This window comes from Elgaria multicarinata, chromosome 3 (assembly GCF_023053635.1).
Source record: "Elgaria multicarinata webbii isolate HBS135686 ecotype San Diego chromosome 3, rElgMul1.1.pri, whole genome shotgun sequence".
Classification (NCBI taxonomy): Eukaryota; Metazoa; Chordata; class Lepidosauria; order Squamata; family Anguidae; genus Elgaria; species Elgaria multicarinata.
Window position 1 is genome coordinate 120,028,814 of NC_086173.1, and position 14,520 is coordinate 120,043,333.

Genomic DNA, 14,520 nt, shown 5'->3' on the forward strand with positions numbered 1-14,520 from the left:
CCGCCCCATAGCCGAAGCTCTCTGGGTGGTTTACAAAAGTAAGTACATCTAAGTACAGTAAAATAGAAATAGTTTTTGTAGCCAATTTGGGGGCATGATAGACGGAAGATGTGAAGAACTCAACAGTGTCATTAGTATACAAATGAAGCCGAACCAGTGTTAGAATACAATCTTTTTAACTTCTTTGTAAATGGCTCAAGTTCTGTAAGGGTGCAGTTCTGTGGGATGTGTCCTGGGTACCCATAATCTTCCAAACTCGAAGGCTTATGAGTATCCAATGCAGAGCAGAGGGCCCTTTGCCCCACGCCCCGCAGTCTTCTCCCCTCCCTGCCCCTGGGAATGCCCTCCCCCTTTCACTCCCTACGAGCTCGCATTTGCAAGCTCATAGCAGGAGCCAATGTGGTTCTTTCCACACTTGCTGCAAGCGGAAGGGGGCAGGAAGCGCAGTTTCCTAGCTCTGAGGTCAGAACCAGGGAAATGAAATATCCAATGACCCCCCAGACACTGTCTAGGAGGCATAGGATTGCTCTCTAAAATGTCCACTTTCAGACAAGTAATATTATATAGACTTTTAATTAAGGAAATACAGGTTTTATCTATAATTGAAGAGGGTAGTTTTTCCCAAAGTGTTATACAAGGTTGATCAAATCCTGCATACATAGCACCTCCTGGGTTGTTGTTGTTGTTGTTGTTTTACATATTTATCTATTAGATGGGTTAGAATAAATCAATGATCTTCCTGGCCTGAACCCTGCTTATTCATCTGCCAAAATAACTTCTTCTTTTTATCAAATCAGTTATAGTTTGGTACTTGGCTGGCATCACCCTGTAACCTTATCTATTCCTTTTGTTCTGAGAAAGACAACATGGGCAGGAGACTTATAGCATCTTGGAGCAAGAGTATCCTGATGTTGATACATTTGGCTACATTAGTCTCTTTTGGAATAACGTTTATTGACCTGTGTGTCTTCCACTGTGACTTAATTAAAGACGTTGCCCTGATACAGTATGTAAAGCTTGGGAATTCTGAACAAATACTTATCGGAAAAATGTAACAGGATGCATACTATATCTGCAACCCAAAGAAACAGGTCTTCACTAAGAAATAGGGTAGTGATTAAAGAGTTGCTCCTGTTGGAAGTGGGGAGTGCAGAAGAGGAATCAAATGAATGTAGAACTCTCTTGAACATTTACTTTGCTCAAGAAGCATACTGTCTCACTTTGATGTGGTAAAGCCTGCCTTTCCATAGCGCAGATTTCCTTGATTTATAATTGTGTGTTAAGATCCTAGGGAGCACTAGTGAAAAATCTGATTGAAGTTATCACTGTTTTCTTCCTTCAGTGTCTGAAAAAATGATTATGACAGAAGATATGAAGTATGTGCTTGGGCCAAAATCTGCAGGACCTCCAGACCAGGAAATACCTTTCTTTGGAATTTCTCCATGTTCGTCTCTCGTCCAAGAACAACCTAGGACAAAAATACAACCCAAAGAGCAGGTTCATATGACATCTTGTATGGTTAAATTGAACATATTGTTAAAGCAGTCCCCTTCTGCTGAGTGGGAAAACGGCAGCTGTAGATTTGTGTCTTAATGTATTGGCTGTACAGCCGTTTGGAGATGTTTTCAAAAGACTATTAACCAAATGTTTTGTTTGTTTTTTAAAAAAACCTTTCATGCTGATTTGGACAAGGATCTATGGCAATCCTCTATTTATTTTTTGTTATAGGTAAAGAAAATCAGCTTGTATGTGTTTAAGAGCCTGAGTTTCAAGGGACACCTCAACCTCTCTTCCGTGGCTAACAGGGCATTCTTTTCTAGTTGCTGTCAGCAGGGCAGCTCCACCATTTGGCAAAGTGAGCTACTTTGCTCAGGAAGCACACTATTTAACCAGCAACAATATGCTCCCCACCACATCCCCATCCTGTGTAACCCCATTCCGCCCAAGTCAGTGATCCAGCCTGTTGCTGCACCCTGTGTACACTGTGCAAAATGCTATGGCTGTCAGCATAGGTGGAAGCAGGAAGAGGTTGCAAGCAGCAAGTTCCTTTGCTGGCGGGATTCTGGCTGCTACACGTGCTGCACATCAGTAGAAAGTGTTTGTTTTCTGAGCCTCTGCTTGATTCCTTCCTCCCTCCCTCCCTCCCTTCCTTTTTTCTGTATGTTTTTTCAGTAAGCTTTGTTCCTTTTTCTTTCCCCTCTCATTGCTTTCTGCCGCTCTTATCTCTTTATTTTCTTCCTGGTCCTTGCTCCTGTTTTTCATCTCCTTCATTATTATTATTATTATTATTATTATTTATTTATATTTATATACCGCCCCATAGCCGAAGCTCTCTGGGAGGTGCACTTTCCTTTGCCTTTCCCTGCTCTTCCATCTTTTTCTTGCTTTTCTCTCCCCCTTCCCTTTTCTTGGGCTGTTGCTAGACAAGGGTTTAGCCCGGGCTGATACCCGGGCTCACCCCTGTGTGACGCACAGGGGATCTCGGGGTTAGCCCGGGCTAAACCCTCCCTTGACCCGGGATAACCAGATCCACTTGTGGCCCGGTATTTCCACAGCCCGCTGCGGAAAGTCTAGCTGGTTCCATGGCTTTTCCCGGCTACACAGCTTACTCGCGAGTAGAAGCCGCGCTGTTCCCATTGGGCCGGGGGGTGAATCGTGGGGCGGGGCGAGAGATGGGGGCTGGGGGGGGAGAGCAGACCCAGCAGGAGAGATGGGGGGAAGAGCGGAGCCAGGGTGGGGAGATCGCAGCTGGGGGGTGGAGGGGGCATCGGACATGGTGAATGGGGCGGGCGAGCAAGCGGGGGGGGCGGACAGGCGAGCGGGGGGCGAGCGAGCGGGGTGCGGGCGGGGGGCATCAGACATTGGGGGGGGAGATAGGGGGAGCGGGGAACCCTTTTTTTTTAAAAAAAAAAAGACCTACCTTATCGTTGGTGGGCTCCTGCGCACATGGCCCCTTTAAGTTTTTTAAAAATGGCCAACGCGATGGGGCTTTCCCTTACCCCGTTACGTGTAGACTGGGGCGACGGCCCATGTTAGCTGCAGCGCAGGCTCACTCCTACTCCCCACCGGATTAACAGGTAGGTCTAGCAAGGCCCTTGCTTCTCGTCTTCCTCCTTTCTTTCCTTCCATTTCCCCCTCACAGCCCCAACTCTGATTCCCCCAAACGGGTATGCCCAGGTTAGTAAAGCCAAGTAGACATGCTGATTTTCTTGAGAGCAAAACATCATCTTCTGCTTCTCCCTCATTTTCTTACCTGTCTGGGTTTACAAATCTCTGAAGGAAGCCCACGAACACTCCATTTAGCTGGAGACTTTCGTACTGGTTCTATATTACAGATCTAGGATTGCCAGGTTTTTGTTTGTCAGAGAGAATTTAGACTTTTTGAGATCAGAGGTCTACATGGTACGTTAAATATGTAGCATATAGCTGATCCTCACTCTTTTTTTTTTTTACCTGAAAGTAAGTGTGTAAGGCCCTGATCTGGACCACTCTGTGTGGATAGGGCAGATTTTAAATTTCCCACCCAGCCACTTCCCCCCTTATATTCTTCTCCCCTCCCTGCTACACACAGGGACTAATAAAAAGGGAGGACCCTCCATATTTCCTTGCAGTGGTGGGGAGGAAAGTAACTGGGTAAAAAGCTGCAAACCTCTCATATCTGCCAGTGGTGGTTCTGATCCAGATCTGGGCCCCACATGCTTACTTGCAGATTAAAAGGAAAATCAAGATCAGCTTCATGTTATGAATCTAATGTACTGTGTAGTTTAGCCTTAAGAAAATGTTTTTAAAGGGGATTGAATATTTTTTCCACTAAAAACTAATATTGTTTTATTTTTTGTTAAGACTGCTGAAGCAGAGAGTGAAATATCCTTTGTGGAACCATTAAAAGAAGTTTTAAGCAAAGAGGAACATCAAATCTGTGAAGAAATGTCTCCAGAAGTACAAGAAATAATGCCAGAAAGTGCACAGTATTTGGACAAAAAGCAGACCTTAGAGCCAACATCCTACATAGGTATTCCAAAATGTTTGTATGCTTTAAATATATACCAAAATATTATGGATATTATTCTGGAAGTAGGCACTGACTAGGTTTATGACCATTAGTATATCTGTTCTTTATTATTCTGTAGTAATAATATATGATTTGGATGTCAAATCTCAGCAAGTCATTAGATCACTAGGTGGCCTTAAGTGAATTACTCCTCTTAGCTTCAGTCTCAACTGTACTATGCTGATGATAATACTTGGACAGGCCCATTCTAAAGATTATTGAGATATTGTAAGTGAAGTAATTTGCATACTGTGAAAGGGTGGGCATCTGTTCTAGGACGGTGTAGTTTTTTGTCAAAGTCAAGCTGTATGGCATCTCACCTATGCAGGTCATGGGGGCTACTGCCCCTCCAATATCAGCAAAATTACGTGTCAGTTGGTAAGTATAACACATGAGAAAAGGGAGAACAAATAAAATATTTGTGGATCATAACAAACTGTGGCAAGTTCTTGGTGGTATGGGGATACCAAGTCATCTTGTCTGCCTCCTGAGGAATCTGTATAACGAACAAGTAGCAACGGTAAGAACAGACCACGGAACAACGGACTGGTTTAAGATTGGGAAAGGAGTACGGCAGGGTTGTATACTCTCACCTTACCTATTCAACTTGTATGCGGAACACATCATGCGACGTGCTGGGCTTGACGAATCCAAAGCTGGAGTTAAAATTGCAGGAAGAAACATTAACAATCTCAGATATGCAGATGACACCACTTTGATGGCTGAAAGCGAGGAGGAGCTGAGGAGCCTTATGACAAAGGTGAAAGAAGAAAGTGCAAAAGCCGGGTTGCAGTTAAACCTCAAAAAAACCAAGATTATGGCAACTAGCTTGATTGATAACTGGCAAATAGAGGGAGAAAACGTGGAGGCAGTGACAGACTTTGTATTTCTGGGCGCAAAGATTACTGCAGACGCTGACTGCAGCCAGGAAATCAGAAGACGTTTACTTCTTGGGAGGAGAGCAATGACAAATCTTGATAAAATAGTTAAGAGCAGAGACACCATACTGACAACAAAGGTCCGCATAGTTAAAGCAATGGTATTCCCCGTAGTAACCTATGGCTGCGACCATAAGGAAAACTGAGCGAAGGAAGAGAGATGTTTTTGAACGGTGGTGTTGGAGGAAAATTCTGAGAGTGCCTTGGACTGCAAGAAGATCAAACCAGTCCATACTCCAGGAAATAAAGCCAGACTGCTCACTTGAGGGAATGATACTAAAGGCAAAACTGAAGTACTTTGGCCACATAATGAGAAGACAGGACACCCTGGAGAAGAGGCTGATGCTAGGGAAAGTGGAAGGCAAAAGGAAGAGGGGCCGACCAAGGGCAAGATGGATGGATGATATTCTGGAGGTGACAGACTTGACCTTGGGGAAGCTGGGGGTGGTGACAGCCGACAGAAAGCTCTGGCGTGGGCAGGTCCATGAAGTCACGAAGAGTCGGAAGCGACTGAACGAATAAACAACAACAACAACAACCAGTGATTGCTTCTCGTGTGGTACAGGGGATGAACGGAAGCCCAATCTGCCTGATCATAGCTCCTTTAGATATTCAGGCAACAGCTTGGGTGAAGTTTCCCAGCTCCTCTGGGGTGCAGTTGGAGTCCCTGCTAAGCTCAGAAGGCAATAAGTTAGCACACCACAGAGGCAGTCTTGCAGCAATAAGGCCCTCGTGGTAGCAGAGCTTCTGTCCCAGCCTAGCTTTCTGGCCTACATATTTCTGCCTATGACTGTTGTTAACTACCCTGTCCTATAACAGCACAGGCCTTTCATTGGGCTGCTTGGGGGACCTCAACCTGCCTGCCCCACCCTTCCAGCCAACTCCTGCATCATCTGCCCATCGCTGTTGCAGTGTGGTTTTAATTTGCGTGGCTGCCTGGTTGCTACCCAGGATTTTGGCATTTAACTCCAGGGCTTGGCCTGTTCCTCCTGCCCCCCAGCTCTTGCAAGGCCCTGGATATGAGATTATCCCTGAAGGATTGACCAGGAGGATTGGGATTTATCTTGACTTCACTACAAATACTGAATACTTCATATATACTAAATGTGCCATTCTAAATTCTAAATATGAATTAGGAAATGATTCCTATGGAATTCAATTGCACTTCTTTCTAAGTAAAGCATGCATTGAATCCAGCTCTAAACATAATAAGTTCATCTGATTAGATTGCATTATTTTTCTATAGCCAACAAAACAAGTCCCCCGTACACACACACTTAGATTTACACCATCCCTACACTATTTTGAGTTTATGGCATATTCCCATTTCTTTCCTGTTTACAAAGGTAGCAGATAGTCTTTCAATAAAGCAAAAACAGTTTTTTCACTTTCAGTATAATAATATACATGTACAAGTGGGACCCGTAACAAAACATTTCAGTGTTTCTATTTGTGGTTCTAGCCACTTGTTTCTATTGCCACTTGCTTTTCAGTTCTTTATGCATTCTGTGCATTTCTAGTATTTCATGGCCTCTGAGCAGGGTCAGCCCTCCCTTGGACTGTGTGCCTCTCCACACCACTAAGTTCTCTTTTTCTAAAGAGTATTTGTACTTAGGTAAGCATTGGAATTCCCCCAAGCCTGTAGTTATCTCTTATGTGTGGGTGGTGCTGTTTTGGCTACATAAGCAATGACATTCATAGCCTGAACATCTAAAATAGAGGGCATTATGTGTTATGCATAGTTACATATATTTTAGTGTTTTCTGTATATTCCCCTATTTTCTGATATAGCCTCTAGAGTTCTAGTAAGTTGACACCATGCTGGGACACCTCAATAGGTTTATCTCTTTTCTTTCCCAGTACACATCCACAAACCTAAGCTTCTTTTTTTTTAGTATAGGCTAACTGGTTCAAACTGGCTTATAGCCCAGTCACTAAGTAATTTTCTCATTTGCTGGCTAGACCACTGGCATCAGAAATGGAGGCTATCACATTGTTGGATGAAACAACAATCAGTCTCTGCTAAGGACTTTTACTAAAATAAGGACTTTTACTGAACTCAGATTCTCATAAAAGTAAGAGTTTGCTCACTCCATATACCATCTCAATGGGGGTCCAAGATATTCTCTCTCTCTCTCTCTCTCAGATCACCCTCCCTGCGATGAACTCAGCATATGCTCTGGAGCCCAAGAATATACTCAAACAGGTAAAATGTAACTACCTAAATTAGATTAACTTTTTTATTTTATTTGGAAGTGTGTGTGTGTGTGTATAATTGTTATCTTTTCTTGTTTTAATTTCCTTTTCCCCAAACAAATTCCATTTTTATATATATTTGGATATTTGTCTGTGTTGTTTAAAAATGGAATTCTGACTGAGGTCTTACCCATGTGGAGGACTGCACTGTTAACCTACCTTTTGTGTTCTTAGGATTTTCACCAATGTTCTTGAATTCTGGGCTTTGGGAAAGAAAATCCAAAACCGCTGCTTATGTTTCTTTCTAGAGCTGGGCTGAAGGCAATAGGTCTCAGGAACTCCTCAAGCAGCTGGGCAGGCCTGGAAAGAGTATACAGCCTTCTGGGGCTGTGGGCACATTTGGCAATTTGAGAAACTGTCCTGGGCACCACTAGAAAATGGCTGCCATGGGAGGCATAGCAAAGGACAGGTAGCCTGCCCAAAGGACTGCGAACACAGCAAAGGTGGAGGGGAGGTCTAAGCCCCAACACACTTAACCATTCTTTTGAACCCACAGTTTTCAGTACCAACATAAACCTTTGTCACAGCAAGCCCAGCTGCCTGTAAGAAAATAAGTTAATTTTTTAAAAAGAGGGGAGGGCAGCTTGCAGGTTCTAAGAAAGTTTTTGAAGGCTCATTGGTGCCTGTGGGCACCACATTGTCTACTCTTTGTCTAGAGTGTGCAAGGAGGTTCAATATCACTGGTGGCAGCTTATCAGTAATTCATTTTGGGAGGGGCCCTCTGTAAGAAGGGATCCACCAGTAGGGGAAGTCAATCCCCCTTCCCAGTCCATGTTATGGTATTTTGTAATAGAGAAAGCATATTATTCAAATTTAGCTTATATCTAAAAAATACAGACTATTTTTATTGATGAGAGCAGTATTTAGATTGTATTTAAAAAAAAAATTCAGATCCATTTCCTATCTTCATTAAACAAATAAGGTTGGATCTAAAGAAACTAAAATGAAAGGAAAATAGTTGCTACCCGTTTTAGAAATGCTTGTGGAAGACTTTCCTCAGTTCTATAATAGGTAGGTTTGACAGCAGTTCTTGTGCCTTCAGTGGCACATGAGCTTGCATGTGGAAGTAAATCTTTTGATTTATTGTTCTCGTTCAGAGTTCTAGTGCAAAGGATAAAACAGCACTTCTGTTAGGAGAAAATACCTTCTGCTTGCACACTTTTACATCTAACCTTTTATTGTCATATAATATCTGACAGATGCAAACAAAAATAGGAGAGGATTTTTTTTTCATTTCTCTTGGTAGATTCTTACATTACCATAAAAAGAAAAGAAAAACAACCAAGTGGGGACAAGTTATTCAAGAATGTCAAGGTATTGTTCTATTTAATATTGATGTTAATGGCTTTTAAGTCACATTGATTTCAATAGGAGAATTAAATATATTTATCCCTAACTGCCATTGAAATCAATGAATTTACAAATGCTCAATTTCCCCAAAAATCAACCTCCCCCAAACTATTGTCCTATAGAATTTCAACTCTCATCAACCCCAGCCAGCATGGCCAATGATCAGCTATAGTCCCAAACATCTGGAGGACACCAGGTTGAGGAAGGCTGCCCTAAACTGTGTTTTTTCTCTGACTCATGGGCATATGGTTTTGAAGTGTTTTTAATAGCTCACTACAGACAAATATATGAGGTTGATTCAGCAGTAATCAAGGGACAGTGGCCCAGAATCAGGAAGCAGAGATGTACTGGGATTACATTTATACACAATGTAAAGGAAGGCACAGGAGCAGACTAGAGAAGAGATTAGAAGACAACAAGAGATTGAAGCAAGGCTGGCACCAGGAGAAAGTTAAACATGAAAAGCAAAGATAGACGTTTTGATCCATGAGGGGGAAAAATCCTGAGTTAGGCAATAACTTTATTGGGAGTGACCAAAATGTCACAAAAGTGTGTGCAAGCTCTTTATCAGGTTAGGTGACACAAAAACCAGGAGATGGTTAAAGAAACAAAAAAAGTTAAAATTAGGCCAGATGTTGTGACCATGAAGTCTACATTTAAGACCTGGTCCCAAGATGGATATTGAAGACTAAATGAATTAATCACTGCTAGGTGCTGCAGGTATCAGATTACACATAGAATTCCCCCACAAAGAAGCAATGGCTAATCTTAGTTTCTGACAACATAAAGGCTGGTTTTGACCCATATCTGTTTCTTGCCTTGGGCGAAACGCACAAGTTCCTGGGTAGGCAGAGAGCAGAAGTAAAGAGAATCATGCCCATATTGATATTAACAAAGCCAGAGATTTAGATGGTGCACTAGGCAAAAAAGCGAATCGAAGCCAATTTGCGCAGTATTAGCTAGTGGCTGAAGGGAATGATTATAGCAGTAAAGTTTATACTTTTGTTTAACTTGTGGTCTCAGGCAATGGAGGGAAACAATCACACTGAAAAGCTGATTTGAAGATGTTACATATTGACTGAACAGAACTGATAAAAAAGGACATAGGAGGGGACTTCATCATTTGAACTTGGATCTCATAGATGAAATGTTTACAAAATTCAGGGTTCAAACACTGAGGCCTGCATGAGGGACAGAGTCCACTGCACATACAGATGGACCCCAGAGATGGGTGTGTGGTGCAACTAGCCTCAAGAGCTTGTCAAAGAATATGTCATAGAAATTATATCCCCTTCCGTTCCTCTCAGCAAGGGTTCAGATCCTAGTCAGCCTTTATGGCAGGGGTGGGCAACTTGTGGCCCTCCACATGTTGGTAGACTTCAAGTCCCATCAGCCCTAGCCAGCATATCCAATGGTGAGAGATGATGAGAGTTGTAGTCCAACAGCAACAGGAGGCCACATGTTCGCCACCCCTGCCTTTTGGGCAACTTAGGTCTGCATGAATCATGGAAAAAACAGGGTGAAAAGTGAGGGGGGGTGTCCTCCAGCACTTCTCTAAGAATGGGTTGGAGAGGGGCATAGATTCCCATGTTTAACCAACCCCCCCACCCCCAAGTGCTGAAACTCCTACCATTCCCCAGCTAGCAGGGGAACATGCAAACGATTGCACCTTGTAATGACTAGTTTTTGTTTTCTCTGCTGTATCACTCCTAAGCCAATTGCCAAAACCACAGCATAAGGAAAAAACCCTGAAAGATATTGCATGTAATGAGGTGATAGTTTGATTGTATTGATCAGCGATCTCATGAGAACTTTGCTGTAAGATGCTGTCAGATGCATATGATTAGCTTTTTTTGTTTTTGTGTGTTGGTTCATGGAAGTCTCCTTTTCAGAAAAGATCCACATCCTTGGACATGACTGAAGTTCAGAAAATAACAAAGGTCTATGAGGTTTGTTTATTTATTTATTCAAAAAAAATATACCTTGTGTTTAAGGGCACACTGCTCTCAGAAGATGGTTTAAGTATTTATCCAGCTTAATCCTGGATAGAGAGACATGTACCCTGGCTGAGTATCCAGGCACGTAACATCATTTCCACTTCCAGTACTGGCAGCTCTTTAATGTCTGTACTTTTAAAGCACTGTGAAGGAGCTTTCATAAATAGGGGTAAGGTAGGATCCTTAAAAGAAATAAGACCTGTAACAGAAGCATGCTCTAAATTTGAGAGTGTCTAAATATTAATTTCTTACTAGTGGTGACTGGCTTCCATAGCATGTTTCTATAAGCAGTGGTAATGTCAGGCAGGACTCTGGGACAGATTCCTAGGGCCCCACTCCACAGAAGGAGCAAAGAGGAAGGGCACAACCACATCAGGGGCTGACTTGCCACACTTTGATGTAACTGAAGTACCATCTGCTGCCCCCCCCCCCCCCAATTGTCAGGTATCTAAAATTACCTAATTGTACCACTGTCTGCAAAGAAAAATGTCAGTTATGTACGATTATTACATATAATGTTTTATATCTCTGATATGTTTAGAAATATGGGCCCCAGAAACATTTGCCCAAGAAGCTCATCAGAACAGAAAGGTTGGGTCTCAAAAAGATGCGGACACCAAAACATGTTAAAAAAACGTCAGTGGCAAAGGTACTCATTGTTTAAATGTACAAAAGTATTCTCTGGGGTTTTGCCATTTTAATGTTTTAATTTACATAGTAATTTTGTTTTAGAAGGATTTTTTTTTCTCTGAGAGAGAGCACTTCTAATATTACATTGAAATTCCTCTTAGGTATTAAAAAGTTTGTTAAAGTCACTAAGGCTGATCATAAAACAACATCTGAAAACAGCAACAACCAGAAACAGTGGTAGGCTATACAAATGAAGATGTGTAGCACAGGAAATAACCCTACAATACTTTCTTCAAGTCCCTGAATACTTAAATCCATTGCTAGTAATTAGAATGTTTTCTTCAAAGTATCTGGAGAAAGGTCAAGAAGGAAGATAAGTTTTCTTGAAATAAAGAATGGGAACTCCATTAGTTACATTATGAGGTATTCATGGGCCCTTCTTAGTCAACTGGCAGGTTCTGTAGAACCATTTCCAGCATTAACTTGGTTTGGAGCAAGAAGATTAATATGAGAACACTTTAGTAGAGTGTGGGTTTCAGAAATAGATCAGGTGTTAAGAAATAATCCCATAGCCCCTTTCTGAAATGTTTCTAAGCAGGGCTGAACCAAATTGGGAATGGGACACATTTCATGAAAAGCTTTGCTTCCCATGAAATACATTCCCTGCCCCTCACCTCGCATTTGAATACATTTTTTAGGGAAGGGAGCTAGTAAAGGAAGCTCAAATATCCAGCCATTCAGAGTAAGGGCAAGAAAGCATTGGCTTCATTCTGATTTAGCTTCATAGCAATATGTAGCTAAATCTGATTGGCTACATGACATTGTCAGGAAACATATTCAGAATTAGGGCTTGATTTGGTTTCATGCCATCATCATGAGACAAATGGCATTGGTTGCATGATGTGTGTGAGGTGATGATGTAGCCTACATGATCCCAGATTGGCTGGAATCAGCACAGGAAGAAAAAATTGTTCAAAAGCTACAATTTGGGGGAAGGAGCAGTTATGACTAAATTTCCCTTAAGCAGAGTTTTCTCAGAGTTCAGGTTCCCAGAGTTAGGGATAATACAGTTGTCATGGGCAGTGAATTTCATGCTGCATCCAAGGCTCTGGCCATAAAGCTAGTGTCACTACTGGGATTGACTGTAAGTGACTAGTGCTCTGCAATGCTGTTTTTCAAAATACTGGAGCTACTAGTGCTGTGGAACTACAGTTGTCCTTCTAACCACATTTTAAACCAAACCTTAGTTATGAGGAGATATGGTAGAATTGATACAGATATAATCCAACATCATAATTAAAGCAAATACATTGGATACAACCCGCTGGTGCACCAGTGGCTGTGCATAATATGCCTTCTCTTGCAGAATGTTTGTTGCAGAAAAATAACTTCCCTTTTCTTTTGCCTACCAGAGTGCTATAAGAACAAGAGACCTCACATATACCTCATATCCCCCACCACCTATTTCTGTTGGTAAGTTCAGCTATCTTGAAACGACATTAAACATGGAGAAAGCAGTTAATAAAAATTTAAGAATGATTTTTCACAGTCTGCTTCTGGGAGACGTATTTGAAAAACAAAATAATGTTAATAGTATTGTTGGTATTATTGTTGTAGAATGAAGATTGCATTTAATGGTTATTTCCTAACTTTTGTGCCTTTTAAAAATTGTGGTACCTGAAGTTTATGCAAATCCTGTAAAACCATATTAGGCATATTGAATAACCTAGTTCTTTTCCTCTATCCTACTTTGTTTAGTGGGCCTTACTTACAGGTAAGTGTTAAAATCCCTATTAGACCTACACACCAGAACCAAATGGCACAAAAATATAAGCAAGTCTGTTGCTCATCCCAGGGGTGGCCCTTCCATGAGGCAAGCTGAGTCTTTTAGCACAGGCAGTAGATTGGGAGAGGTGGTGGATTCTATGCTGATATCTGCTGCCCACAGGCCTCCCCTGCTGTCACCTGTGGTCCACCCTCTTCCTGCAGCTGTCTGCCCTCAAGTTCATCCACCACCACATCCACTGTTCACTGTGGAGCACCAGACGTGTCTGCCTGGGACTCTAGGAGCATTATTAGATGCTTTGTGGTGGTGGAAAAAAAGGGTTGTACTTGAAACAGTATTTGTTTCAGTATTGAGTAAGGCGGCCAGAAGCATGCCTAAAAGCATGGCTGTCAAGCACCACTGTGCCTGGTCACCCAGGTTTTGCTTTGTGGAAGGGGTCTTTTTTTAGAACAGAGCACTGGTTTGCACAATAGCCAGTGTCCACCATGGCTTAAATAAAGCCACAATGGGTTGTGATGTTTGTTGGACGCCATTGTGAATATTCAAGCTGCGGAGAGTGGTCACTACAGCTTATCATGAAGTGTGAACTCAGGCAGGGCGGCTATCCAAAATCCATGGACTGTAATAGGATTCTGGACCGGCTTGTTAAAAAGCCACCCTTTCTGGGCTAGCACATCACAATAAGCTGCATCAACTGACTGATGCAGGTGTGAATATTCACAATGGCCGCCAGCACGTGCCGTAACCCACCATGGCTTATTTAAGCTACAGTGGGCGCTGGTGTTCATGCTAGCTGGCCCATTGTATACAAGATGGCCATGGAGAGCACCAGTGCTACCCCTTTGTCATGGTGCCAAATGTGATTTAAACTTTAATTGTTAAACTTTAAGCAGTATGTGCTTCTGCAGCAAAGCAGCAAGTGGTGCCCCACAGGGTACCCTAATGCCTCACTCTGAAGTAGTTCCCTTTGTCACAGTGTAAAGTCCTTCCAAAGAGTGAGGCATTGTGAGGTAGGCGATGGCCCTGGGAAGCCTGCAGAAGAGCCCCGGTAGCAACACATACTTATTTGAAGCAGCAGCAGCAGAATCAGGAGGAGGAGCAAGAGCAAGTCGGTGCATCATGAGCTGGATGGAGGAGGCAGAGGCAGCGCAAGAGGCGGCGGTAGCTGGCCCACCTTAAGCAGCAAAATGTCTTGGGCCAGGTCTGCTGCCATCACCACCAATCAAAACTGTTCCCCGCTAGTTGGTTAATCTATCACTTACACCAATTAAATCTTGCAGTCTTAGAAAAAAAAACTTATGCTGTACAGCAGCTTTCCCCAACCTGGTACTCTCTCCAGAGGTTTTGGACTTCAACTCCCGTCAGTCCCATCCAGCATGGCCAGTAATGCTGGGAGTTATCCAAAACATCTGGAGGGCCCCAAAATGGGGAAGGTTGCTATACAGTTTCCTTAATTTACCAGAAGGGGGAGCACTGGCAGCACAGTTTTGGAAATGTGAAATTTGTGAAAGC

The 14,520-nt window shown here is 42.6% G+C and overlaps 1 long non-coding RNA gene across 1 annotated transcript; it reads left to right on the plus strand.

Annotated features, from left to right (window-relative positions):
- Positions 1–10,487: 10,487 nt before the first annotated feature.
- Positions 10,488–12,686, plus strand: LOC134396815 (uncharacterized). Its single transcript, XR_010025292.1, has 3 exons — positions 10,488–10,544; positions 11,134–11,241; positions 12,635–12,686. It is a non-coding gene; the product is annotated as an uncharacterized LOC134396815 (long non-coding RNA).
- The last annotated feature ends 1,834 nt before the right edge of the window (positions 12,687–14,520 follow it).